Source organism: Phaethon aethereus, assembly GCF_964289735.1.
Source record: "Phaethon aethereus genome assembly, chromosome: 5".
Lineage (NCBI taxonomy): Eukaryota > Metazoa > Chordata > Aves > Phaethontiformes > Phaethontidae > Phaethon > Phaethon aethereus.
The window spans coordinates 61304437-61318318 of NC_138579.1; the positions used below are offsets into that span (position 1 = coordinate 61304437).

At 39.0% G+C, this 13882-nt stretch overlaps 1 protein-coding gene across 1 annotated transcript in view; it reads left to right on the forward strand.

Moving 5' to 3' along the window:
* The window catches only part of PARVA (parvin alpha), a gene marked incomplete at both ends in the record, with an annotated part of 67501 nt that overhangs the window by 29399 nt on the left and 24220 nt on the right, over nt 1-13882 (forward strand). The gene's annotated exons all lie outside the window — the stretch shown is intronic.

Genomic DNA, 13882 nt, shown 5'->3' on the forward strand with positions numbered 1-13882 from the left:
AATCTTGACCTAGGATGCAAAAAGTTTCATATGATATATGTCCTCATGTAAGTGGACTGTGAAAAGTAAAGAACTTTTCAGAGAGCTCCACAGATGGATTTCAGAAAGTATAGCAGACCTCCGAGACCTTTGATGACAAAGCAGTGTCACTCATACCCCCAAAGCCACCCCTGAAATCCCAGATGCCAGCCTCATGTCATCCTTTTGCGGGCAGGGGAAGGCATGAAGGCAGTTTGGACATACCTCTTTCCTCACTGCAGTTATACACCAGTAGACTTCGACACTGCCAGAGATCTGACCTGTAATTTCTTGGTAACTGAGATTTTTATGTGACTCCTAGTTTGTATGACTCTTGTTTCTGCTTGTGTATAACATGTGAGTTCTGTCTTCTCATCTTCCATTTACGTGATTCCTGGCATTTTAAATTCAAGTAGATTAGATTTAGACTTTTTGTAATGAATCCGCATCATTTTGTGTTCTGCATACTCCTGAAATAGCCTGGGAGAATCTGATAGACACGATTTATGTGTATCATTTAGACACATAAGAAAGCATCTGATTGGTTTCATCTTTCTTTTGTTAGCTCTTTCCTATAATTCCAATAATTTACTACCATTTTACTGTAGCATTACACTATTGAGAAAAGTATGATTTTTCAAAGACAGGATGCTTGCCATATTTAGAAGTGATGGTACTTAAAGGAAAATGGCTCAGAGGTCTTTAGAGCAGGTTTTCTCCTGCTGATTCTGGTGGTAGCTCAGATCATAGTTTGCAAGGTAGAAATAGATCTGACACGTATTTCACCGACAGTAAGTTTCATTCATCCATTCCTGCTGTTATTTTGTGACTTCAACAGAATATGATATGGGTAGGATGCTTCTGTGCAGCACTGAGCTCTACTACTGAAAAAATGGATATGTCTGTGTAAAAACAGAAATGGATGTTGATACTGCAGCGCATTGCATATGGCAAAGGAGAAGGACTGATGAAATTTGGCAATGGTTATTACTGTGGTGGTGAAATACTTGGAGACTTCTACATGGCTCCTTCGTCTCTTTCGCTTTTGCACAGAGCAGAGTGAAGGAGGCAGAAGTGTTAAGGGCCTGGCCCTGTAATTTTCCAGTTGAAATCAATCAGTGTAAACAGTAAGCCAGATTCTCTTCTGATAGCAATCAATGCTCTTCTGTTGGCTTTAGTAAGGCTGATCCCATTTGCAGTAGCTGAGAATTAGGCTGTTGCTCCCCTCCCAACCTTTCTGATGACTTAACACAATTTTTTAGACATAAAAGTCTTGTTTCAGGTCTGGGTTGTTGGCTTATATGTTTAAATAGGAGGCATGTCAGTCCTCATGTAATCAACACTTTGAAGAAGACCCATGAATGAGGTTAGGTAAAAATGCATTTTTTTTCCAAATACTATCTGGATTTTCTCAGAACCTAGATAATTTTATCCCATTTGCATCAAACATGCAGGTAACTTTAGAATCCTGCGTCTGTATTGTTTCTAGGGAAGCAAAATAAAATTACAAATGACAGTAATTGACATTACATGCTTTAATTAAATTTCCTTCTCTGTGAACCAAAACCTTTTAACCAAGTATTGCAGTGCTATTTCTGTATTTATTTGTTACATGGGTTAATGTGCTATGTGGCAGATACGGTATTTATCCATTTTCACAAATTAAGCTATCAGTGTCATGTTGCCTTTGAATTGTTTCCTGTATTGATGGCCAAAACCGCTTGAAAAGACTTTAGTCCTCCCTGGCTATACTTCTGTTTTTACAAAGCTGAAAATTGTGGGGTTGAAAGTGAGCCTTTAGGAACAGTTTGGGAAGCTCTAGGCCCAAAGCATCTTACCAGTGTGCTGTTCTTTCCCTGCAGTGATCTCTGCTGAGGGAAGGGAGAGGCACACAGGCTTTTTGAATGATGATTTTGTTGTTGTTGTTGTTGTTCTTAGATTACAGGAATTAGAAATTAAGTCCTGCTTGAATTTATGTTTGTAGCAAGTGAAAATGGATTACAGAGAGTATGATTAGAAATTCCTCTGCTCTGTCCCCATGCTATGCACTTCAGACCTGCTGTTGTCAACTTCTTGCCATGTTATGCCCTTTGAGAAAGCAGCTCTGCTTTAGCTCATTTGCAGCTTTCTTACTCTACTGTAACTACACCTATTAAAACAGTTTACCTGGACATGATCTTTTGGCAGGTACTACTGTAGGTACAAAAACTTGTCTTAAAAAACAACTACTTCCATTTACTATATTGTAATAGTAAATATTGTAATATTGTAATTGCATTTACTATATTTACTATGTAGCTATTTTTGCGCACACAAAAAAGTGTCACTTTGTAAGTAGGTATAAATAATCACTTATAAAACAGGTTGAACAGATGATGCAGGTTGCTGTAGCTTCAGACTTTGTGTATTTTCTTAATATATAATCATCTTCAGCATTTTCTTTGTTTCAAGTGGAGCATGATTTTCCTTTAGCTGTACCTAACCTCCCAAATGGGATTGCCATAATAAAATATCTGGGACACTTACGGCTCTATTCAGAAATTAAGAGAAGGAAAGCTTGGTAAAGAACTGCCAGCTCAGTATTGTCCTGTAATTGAATGCTGTTATTCAGCAGTTCAGCAATCCACTTTCCCAGTGCCAGAAAGCAATGGGACTCCAGGAGTCAGAATGGGGAGCCCCATTGCTACTTGTGAGTACAGCATGAAATAGGACTGTTGGCGGGGGAAAGCTTCTTTTAGGAGTGACCCAGTAACTGCGGACCGATGTGTATCAGAGACTCCTTAGAACTGGCGAAGAATGTGGTTTCAGAGCAGTGATGAGAGCTCTGTGCCTTCTTTTTTTTTTTTTTTTTTTTTTTGCAAGGAATCACATCTGATAGGAAACCTGGGGGAGGAGTGTTGTGTAGCGCAGCTGAATAACCGTAAACAATAAATATCTTTCAGTTCTCCATGCTTGCCTTTTGGCACTAGTATTTTAAAAGAAGTTCAGTTGGAAACTAGAAAGGTAACCACTTTCCATGACTTAGAAATGAGCCAGGGATGTGTCACTTCCCTCATCCTGCTCCAAGTTGAAACAGACACTTAAACATTTTACAGCTTCTGAAAAGTTTTAGTCTGTAGAAAACTTAATAGCAATTTGAATTTTAGCCTAAGTAAGTAATTGCTGTAGATTATCTTTTCATTACTGTCCCTTTTTGGAAGGACCCATAGCCCATAAAACTAGTTCATTTCTTACCAGTAGTTTATTATTCTTTTGATGGCTCATACCTCTCCTTTCCTTCACTTTTTAGCTATTTATATGCTTTTGCCTGTTTTAGAGCTTAATCCTCCTTCCATGTGAGTTTTGCTAATTATTTCAGTAGGGAAGTATTTCTACAGAAAGGAGCGCTGTGATCAGGACCTGAATTTGGTAATATCACACCTGCATCTCAATTCTGGCAACAGGATTCAAGGATTCTGTAGCTCTTGTTGACCAGCCTTTGTTTCACAAAAAAAAGAAGGAAATTTTACTTCCAATATTGTCATGTCTGTGCCCAGACCTTTGCTACGCTTTGAGAGGAATCGTGACTTTATTCAGTTGTAAGGGGAAAAGGTGCAAGTTACCTACAGCAGAAGCGGACTATGAGACTGGTAAAAACATGTGCTTTACACTTGCCATTTGAGCATTTTGTTCAGTTATATGACTGATTACAAAAGCACACAGTTAGAACTGCATCCCAGCATTGAGAATGCAACTTACCAAGCTGCAAAAAGCAGATTTAGTTTCTTTTGCAGATGGTCTATGAGTCTCATGTGGCATCATATTAAATTATATAGGCAGTCAGTCACTTGTTCTGAAGCGATGCTCTGAGCTGAGAGTTGTGATGTGCTTGGACCATTCTGTTGGAAAACAGGCTCTAAAGCTAATGCAGCTTCTCTGAAGAACAGCAGCAAAGGGGCCTGCAGAGCAAGGGGCTTCAGACACCTTAAAGACTGCAGTTCTCCCTGTGATGCACTATGAGGGTGGCCCAGCGACCCTATGATGGGCTGTGGAGCATTTTGCCCTAAAGGTAGGAGACTAGCCTGACACATTCAGTTATTTTTCATCTTCGTTTCTGTGATACTTAGGAGTATTGTTTTCTAATCTTATATTTTTGCAATGGTGGTTATTTTTGTTTTGTAATATTTTGAAGATAAGAATGGGAGTTATTTTCTTCTTACCCTTGTCAGATTCTTTTTTTCCTGGGTAAAGAGGAAGAAAATACCATAGTTTGTTAATTTTGAATGCTATTCCATGAAAATACCTCTGCAATATGAGTGAGAGAGAATTCACTGTTTCGTTCTAGTGGTATTTCATATGAGTATGCGTTTCTATTAACTTTACTTTGTTACATATTCAGTCCTTAAGTAATACTGGATCCAGTGTGAAAAAATAGTGCTTTTTATCAGTTGAATTTCCACTCAGGGAAAATTGTCATTTGTAGTCAAAAACATTCTTGAGATAGCAATTTTCAAATGGACTATGTATCGTGCAGTAAGCAGGTTTTAATATTCATGTTTATTAAAATGAAAATTTTGTAGTACTAAACACTTTGTAATAGGAATATTAACATAAACTCATTTATGACATCAACAACTGAAGGCTACAGATTATTCCTGGGAAACTGTGAATGTGTTAGTGCTATGAAATAAAACCCACTTAAGGTTATTTACTTGGATGTTTGAATTGCAATTTTTGGTGTGTTCACCTGTGAAGCAGGAAATACAGCCACAGCTACTATTGGTATGAATGTTTTGCATGCTGAAAACGATGCATTGGTAATGGCAACAACCCGTGAAATGCATTTAACAGGTAGGAGTATTACACAGAGGTGTTCCCCTTGTCTGACAGCGCTTGAGGGGTGGGAGGCTGCTCCAAACGTGCAGCTTGTTTGAGATGTCTTGGAAAGACAGTCGCAATGTATGCGCGGTTCGGAGCTGTGGGTTTACCCGTACAGTGCTGGTGCTTACATTGCTCGCATCGTGTTTCCTGATAAGAAACATGTGAACACCGTAATCAGATGAACAGTTCAGTAAGGTAATTTTTTTGAGACAGTGTGTTTGGACATTGGAGCAGCTGTTCGACTTTTACAAGGAAACGAGCAAGATCAGGAATGCGCAAGAGGGTACCAGGCAGTGCCCTGGAAGGACAAGGCACAGGGCTGGATGAAAATCATTACTGCTGGTTATATGAAAAGGAGGGTGTTCCTTTGCTATGATACGAGTTTGAGAAACAAGAGGTATGGATATTCCTGTCCATTCTACATCAGGCTAAGTAACATTATAGGCAGGTTTTTAAGGCTGTATTTTTAAATGGCTAGGTTTCATTTTACAAGTGCAATTTGTGTTTCTAGAAAGGAAACATGTAAGTGTATCCCTTAGCCTAAAAGTGTGTCACTTTCCACACTGCAGAATGGGGATACTACTATTTTCTTCTGTTGGTGGGATGTTAAACTAATTAATTCTGATTAAGGGATTTGAGAACCTAGCCTGGGAAGTGTTGATTTATTTTCTGTGTAAATTGAGAATTAACTCTGCTTTCCTAAGCCAAACATAGTTTCCAGTTTGTGCTACTGAAGTCCTGTCTTGCATCATCATCTTACACTTTTGTGTAAATGTGTTTTAGGAGAATACCACAGTCATGCTATGGATCACACCACACTGTGATTTATGCCAGCTGATGAAAGTCCTCCCTCTAGTCAGGGATTGCCACAGCCTTGATATATTCCTCTCCGTCCCTGAAATGACCCTTCACGCTGTACAGCTGCGTAGGAGCAGGAGGGCTTCCACATATCAGATGTGCATCTTGATGATGCGCACTCATATGAAATATGGATGGGGAAACAAGTTTACCTTTTCTGTAGTCCTAACTGTAACAGTCCAAGACTGAGGTTTTTCTGCTGTCGAACGCACGCTAACCTCCATGTTGGTCAAGAGAACCCCAAAGGGAAGTTTATTCTTCATTATGCTAGAAATATTTCTGCCACTTTAAGGTTTCATTTTTCTGCCCTTCACCAAATCCCGCCCATTTTCTTTAAGAATGTAGCTGGGTTTCTGTTAATACAGCCAAAGCCACAGCCTAGTTTTTCCATGTTGAAGGCCTGTCTTTAGGTCCCAATTCCCAAATTAGATCCTGATTCTGTCCTTGACAAGAAACTTCAATTCCCTAAGACACTCTGCAGGGACTTAGAAACCGTCTGTGTGTTAGGCACAAATATTCAATGTGGCAAGAAATTGAAAATCTTTAAAGTGGGGGGAAAAAAAGAATGAGATGTCGCAGGTCAATTCTCATTTGTTGTACTGAATCGAAGAACTACAGTTAAATGCTCAGGATTGATGCAGAAGGTACCAAAGCATGGACTGCAAGCTACCAGTTATGCAAATAAGTAATACTAGTGCATTTTTGTATCCATTATTATTTTAATTTCTTTGGGTCACTTCCCATCTTCCTTGTGTTTGCTACTTGTCCAGCCTTGGTGTCACCCTCAAACTTTATCTCGGTTGACTTCGATACCAAAGAAAGATCTTGAAGCGTTGAGGAACTCTCAAAAGATATTAAGGTGGTTTTGGTTTTGTTTCTTTTTCTTTCTGGGATGTAGAAATACTTGGCCAATTACTAGAAATCTTTTGATCCTTTGTCACAGAGTCATTCCTTGAAGATGACCAGATGTTTATATTAAAACACAAGTAGCTCTAAGAACTACAGTTTGAAAACGGTGGCCATGTGTGATACATAAACCAATTCGCAGTCCCTGAAAAGGAACTTTAACTTTCCAGTAAATGTAGTAATTTTTCTAATTCTTCCAAGAAGAAGTAGTCATCTAGATTACTGAGATGCAGTGGGTCTGACACCTAATTTTTTTCTCCTTCAAAAACAAGACTTATATCCACAAGAAGAAAAGAGCAAGAAATTCAGGAAATCCTCAGCTTGCTACTAGTGTGCCCTCACATTCCTAAGAACTATTTTTGGGTTTTCCCTTAGGAATAGCTAGAACTTGTTGAGCTGGGAAAGACTTCTTGGAACAGATCTTTGGCTTTGTCTTTTCTGCATGAGCGCCTCTTGTTAATGTTGGAATAGCTACTATTGGCTGGTTAGTGATTCAGAGAACGAGGCAAGTCAGTCCTATAAAATCAGCTTCTTCGCTCCACAATATTTGGAAAAATATGTTGCAGCAAGCTGGTGAGCATAATAGGATAAACAATTGCCTCCCCTTGGTTAGGGTTAGGACTACCCCAAGAGGTCTGTCTGACTCTCTTCTGGATGTTACTACCTGCAGTTTTGTTATAACTTGGGAAATATCAAAATATTGGTGAAGAGGATACAAATGCGCTCCCTTCTGTCTCCTTATAGCCCCAGGCACCCCATGTAGTTCTGAGATCTCTCAATAAATCGTGTCTGAGATCTCTCAATAAATACCTCAACAGATTGGAAATCTTAGCTACCAAAGGATTTGTTTCAATTAAATATTTTGTATTTAGGGTTACCATGTGCAGACTAGCTAACAACGTGCAGGTATCTTTTGCACAAATACCCTACCAACATATCTGAGGCTGTTTGAGTTTTCAGGCTGGGATCAGGTGCAGTGCAGCACACTTTGATAAGGACTTGGAATGATCACAGCATTTCTCATATGCATGGTTTGTTCTTCAGTGGGGAAAAAATAAGTGTCATTTGAACTCCTGTCTGCATTTGTTCCCAACGCTGTCTCTTGTGTTTTTTCAGTGATACTTTAAACACTTCTGTAGGGTAACAGGCTTTTCAAAAACATCTGCAAATACTGCTTAAGTATTTTAAAAGATGTGTTGAGAGGATGTGTTGAAGGAATGAATGGAATGACTGGCATCTGTGTTAGCCTGACACCGCACCACTTGCTACCTCTTAGAAACTACAGGAAAATTCTGAGGAAAAACCTTCATCCCAAATGAAATGTGAAAGCGTGTAAGGCTTAATGAAGCTACGTGTGACAAGGCAAAGAAAATCATGTGTACTCTTTAAAAGGATTGAGTTTGCTCCCTGTTTTGTTGTTGTTTTTTACCTAGTCAGACCAGACTATCTGTGGTGATAGATATGATGGTGATCTATGGTGACGAATCTGTGGAGAGTTTTTTCCCTCGCTAGTTGCAAAAAAGAAAGGAACAGTAAGCTAGTCACTGAGGTACTTCAGAGTAGCTTTGGACTTTAAAGAAAGTCCAAGGCAATAAGTGTTTAATTTGTATTGCATACATGAAAATTAAATTATAGCATTTCTCCCATTCTTTCTATGAAGAGCATTTCTCCCGTTCTTTTGTGTGTATGCCATGTTTGGTTTAATGGAGAAATGAGAAAAGAAAATAGATTCTTTTTTGGAGACTGGGTACTAATGCAGTAACATTAAAGGCAGGCACATTGTTGTCAGCCAGTTTGCATATTTATTTACTTTTACAAATGGTTGGCTTGGAGTCAGCAGTTAATGGAATGAGAATGATGTTCCTGTACAGATCATTTCCTGAGAAACATTTTCAATTACAAACATATCTCTGCTTTTCTTTCCTCATTTATTATGTCTTGGAGAATAAATGGGGAGTAGCATTTACAACTTAAGGTTTATGTTCTGAAGACAATTTTAACAATGATCCCCACATAAAAAGACCCCTTTGTAGTTGCAGACATATGTTTATGATGTTTTGTGCTGTGAATATCAAATTTCTGGTGGACGCTGTGTCACACTCTGCAAACTTGTAAACATCTATAAATCCATTGGATCATTTTAGTACCATGTGTAATGCAGATTTATTGTCTTTTGTGTGGATTTCTTTTGTTTCAAGTTAAAGCTGAGCTGCCAAGATCCATATTGGATGAATTATGTATTCAAGAAAATTAGGCAGTACCATCTTAGATTAATATTTTCTTTTCCCTTTGTGGACTCATAAGATGCATACACATAAGCATTAGAAAATAACATTTTGGATGGATGGTCCAGAAAACAATTGCACAAGTTTGCTTGACTAAATTGTATCATTCTGTAAAAGCTTAAACTAGGACTGTTTGAAAATGGTTTTGCTGGTTTTTCTCTCATTCTCTGACCACCTTAGGTAATTTGGATCTCTTCTCCATTTGACAGTACAAATTCAGAATTACTCCACTGGAATTCTATCTGGGTAGAAAACTGGGAGTATGTGAGGGGGAGTAGGAATCACACTGAGCCAGTGAGCTGGTATAAATCGGCATAAATCCACTGAGTTCTGTGTGGATACAGCCATTTACACTCAAGTCTGCATTGCAGACTATCAAGTCAGTAGAAGAAGTAAAGCAGCTCTTGTGCACAAGTGGTTACAAAAGCAAGCCATCAAGGTCATGAGCATTTATGAGAAATTTGCACCGAGTAAAGAGAAAATGAAATAAGAAACTATTCATCTAAATTTGGGTCAACTGTAATGGAGTAGATATCTCTGTACAAGAGCAGTCAAGACATTTGTTATTGAAAACATAATAATGTTTATTATGGCTGTAATTTCTGGCTGCATACGTAAACATATGCAGCACATGCATGCATGTTTGAATGCGGGTGTATGTACAATTGTCCAGTGTTACTCTGGCAATATGATGTCTGCAGCTGGCCTTCCAAGTTGTGCTTGTTCCAGGAAAAAGTAGCTTAAGGTAGAGACATGGCACGTAAAGCTACTGTCTGCCATAGTAGTTTATAATAACAGGTAGTTTGTCCTTTGACTTTTTATACAAAGCTTAAACTCATGTAGTCATGTGAATGTCAACAAATCTCAGCTCCCACAAAGAAACCCACCAAAAAACGAACCAAAGTATTTGCAACCTTAAAAATGGCAGAGAAGACCTTGAATGGAAAACCCTTATATTAAAGAAAGGAACTTAAAGAACTGCAGAAGTGGTATGTATATATTTATGTAGGTGTATATGCATATATTTAAACCTCCTGATTTTGAAAGATTGAGGTTAGAAGCATTGTGTCACTGTGCTCCTCCAACATTAGGCTTCGGTTCTAGTTAATCACAAATTTTCAGAATTGATTGTAGCACTTCAGTAGTTTTAGTTTCGTAAGTACAGAATCAATTATATGGGAAGACATGGCTGTAGCACTCGGAGGAGAGACTATTTAACACTACATCTTGCTGTATTTATTTTATGATTCTTTGGATAGATATGCTAAAATACATCTGAACCACAGAGAGTGCATTGGATGATGTGGCATTACTGAGTTCAGTTAAATAGTAAGATGTGTTTTATTCAAATCAGAATTACATTAAGCCCTGAATACTAAACAGGCCAGCAAAAAGCCTTCAGCACACAAAATAAACAAGTAAAAAAACCAAATGAAACTGTCTAATAAATACAATGTGGAGCAACAGGCTGCATGTACTAGAGGAATTAAGCCAATTTAAACCGTAGGGGCAGTACTCCACTTTCAGATGTGCTCGGCGTCCAACGGTTTCAATGGCAGTTGGATGCATGCATCAAAGGGCAAAGTCTGGCTCAGAGCACCCGTGTGGATTTGATAGCATGGGTTTATGACCTTGTAATCCTAGAGCATCTAAAACAGTAAGAACTCTATCCAGCTTAAAATAGCTGCTGTAGTTGCTGTTGATACAAGCTTGTGGGCTCCCCAGATCTGGGGCCAAATTTGGTGCTGGCATGATAGGAGGAAGTCTGTTGACAGCTGATAGCAGTGGAGTTGCACTTGATTACATCATAACAAATTTGGCACATGGAGCTGAATCAGAAGTCTGAGAAGAAGTGTCCATTCCTTATCCAGAGTTAAAACTGGGACTTTCACATTGCCAATCCACAGAGATTTGTCTGGGCCACGTGTAACTGTTGCTTTTAAGGGTCTTGCTCTAAAAGTACATGCAACCCCCAGTTCTATTCAGCATGGTGACTGTAAAAAAAACATGAAGGACTGAATTTTCCTCTCCCGTCCAAAAGGATAAAGTCCCTAATCGTGCCAATATAAGCGTGATGAGAACAAGCCCCATGGTAGCTAACACACCAGCCACAGCAGAGGGTGAGAACAGAAAGGTGCTCTTAACTCTAATTGCTGGAGTCATCCAGTGACCGAGGATGCCTGATGTCAAGCAGACAACTCTGTGGATACTGCCCTTCAGGGGAACTGCCGCAGGTCCCAGTGCACTGGTCTGGCTCCTGGCAACTGGTGAGGTATAGATGAACTGCTGCAGCTATGTCCCCTCCTCCCTTCCTGGGTCTTTACACTGTAAGACTCAGAGTGGAGGTCTTACTGATGCTCCAAGTCATTCCTCAAAGTATTTCCAGAAATTAGATTATTTTATTTTAATAGCTGCTGCAAAAATTGTCCCAAACCTGTGTGCTTTGTTTTTATTAAAATACTAAATTGCTGAAGTGATTTTCATGAAAATTAATTAAAATAAATTAATGAAAAACAGATGAAAAACGGATTCCTCTGCTGAAACTGTGGTATGCAAACTCTTAACCTCAATCACATTTTTGTGGTTCCTCTATAAACACCTAAGTGTATAATAGTGGTTTGTCATGGAACATTTTTGATGGGCATTCTTAGAAAGTGAGGCTATACTACATAATACATTTTCTCTCCCCGTGTGTACAACTTGATATAATGCGTGTGTTCTTGCCTACTCCTTTTAGTAGCATTATTAATCTGTAGTTAAATCTTTTCTTTTCAGTATTAAGAAATGAAAATGATGCTATCAGGCTCTCCATCATGTGTTCTGCTTGTAGGGGACAGGAGGGCAGGAGGAGTCTTTATTACGAGACTAATATCAACCTTGGGCATGGGTTGTGCACTGCAGAGTGCAGTGGCTGAGGAGGAGCTGTCCTCTCTAGCAAACTGGATCCATCTGGGATCTTTGGATCATCCAGAGGTGTGTTGGGTAGTTTCTGCATACGGCTCGGGCAGGTGTGAGAAATGTATGCGATTCAGGTGTGCTGCCTGGGGCAACAAGACCACTGCTTGTGTATACCTGCGTGCAGCAAAGCAGGACTTCGCCCCTGCTGTATGATAAATAGAACACTTGCAATGCACTCTAGAACAACATATTTTCTCATGTGTATTTATTATTATTTTATTTGTATTTTATGTTCTCTTTCAATGCAAAGATATGGCATTTTTTTGTTTGCTTTCTCTTATGTTCTGAAACTCTGATAATATGATGAAGGTCATGTCATTAAAAGTAGAATGTAATAATTGTGCACATTGGAGGACAAATATGGGGATGTTCACTGGGCCTTGTAAAGAATACCTTACAAAACATTCAGCCTTGAAAGGTCCACTCAGTGTCCCTGCAGAAGTGTCAGTGAGCTCTACCAGTGGGTTGCTCCCTGGAGAGAGGAGCCAAAAGCTTTCCGCACTGTCCTTCACTGGGAAAATGAGCCGACTGCTTCCTCCAGTGTATCTTGCCCAAGCAGAGCATCCAGCCCTTCAGGATAGGAGAGCTCAGTGGAGCCAGTTGGCTTGAAGAGATTTTATTTACTATGCTCCCTCTTGGGATTGATGTGAAAAAAACATTTTCTGCCCAGGAACCGTTGTGCAGAAGTCCCTCATGAACTAAACATTTCAGAACAGAAAGACCTCCACATGGAAGTTTTCTATCCACTGATGTTTTTATGCCCATAACCATTTTGAACTAAAATGAAAAAAAGTATTAAAAAATCAAAGAGGTTAATAAAACCAACAATTATTTTCTCTAAGGAGTGCTAGCAGTTCAAGAAATTGCCATTAAGTGTAAACAGTTCCTGAGATTGTACATGCTGCACCAAATTCATCCTTGCTATAACTCCTTAGAACTCGATGGAGTTACATGAGGGATTAATTTGGTCCATTGCTCTCAGCCATCAGTTTTAGAGGATATACAACAATCCAGGGAACTATTATTGTCAGCATTATTTTATGGCTCTTCAGAGCGGCTCACTATTTGTATTTTACAGATACACAAACAGGGTGAGGGTATGGAGTAAAGTTAGTATTTCAGTATTGAAGGTAGTGGATTTTTCAAAGTTATTTTTGTACAGTTAAAAGTAATAAACATCTAACAGCCATTATTGCTATGAATCTTACATAGATGCCTGAATACAGCTACACAGACTCTTGAAATGTGCACAGGCATTTCATCTGACAGAGCACAAAACAATTCACAAAGCGTAGAAAATATTTGGAAGTTTTAAGTATTGTTATCACACCAGCTGACTAATTATCACAGTGTTCACATGAAACTTAGCCGTACTTATCACACACAGAAAGTGAAGGCAAAGAGGTAAAACTCTTTTCCAAAAGCTAACTTACGAGGCAGTCACGAGTCCAGGAACAAAACACAAGATCTCTACTGTCACTTTCTACTTTTCTGTTTTCTCCAAACTAAATTGTTTCTGTAATTTTCAAAACAAACAGAGGAAAGCCTCAGGTAGTAAATCTGAAATGTTAGATGGTGAATCTGCATCTGCATTTAGTTCCTGTCAGAAGGTGTATACAGCTACCTGAACCTTTAGAACACATGTAGGATGGTTGAATTAAGTTATTTAAGTTTAAACTCTGACTGGAACAGTTGTGCTAACAACCAGTTCCATTGAAGGTCTGTACACTGGGAAGTGAGCGGTCAAAACAACATTACTTACTTGTCATTCATAAGAAAGCGAGCTTCTTCCTGGTTTGGTAAATCAGGTTTGCACTGATTTCTTGGTTACAAAGCAAGATACAAACTTGTCTGATCACCGGAGTGGTCACCCTCCCTGCACAGTGCTATGTGTTCTTCCATAGCGGTAGGGTTAGTATACTGGCTTGTTCGTGTTTATTTTCTTCTGTTATGGAAGCATGTTTGGGCAGTGAAGGAAGGGTTTTGTCTTTGCAACC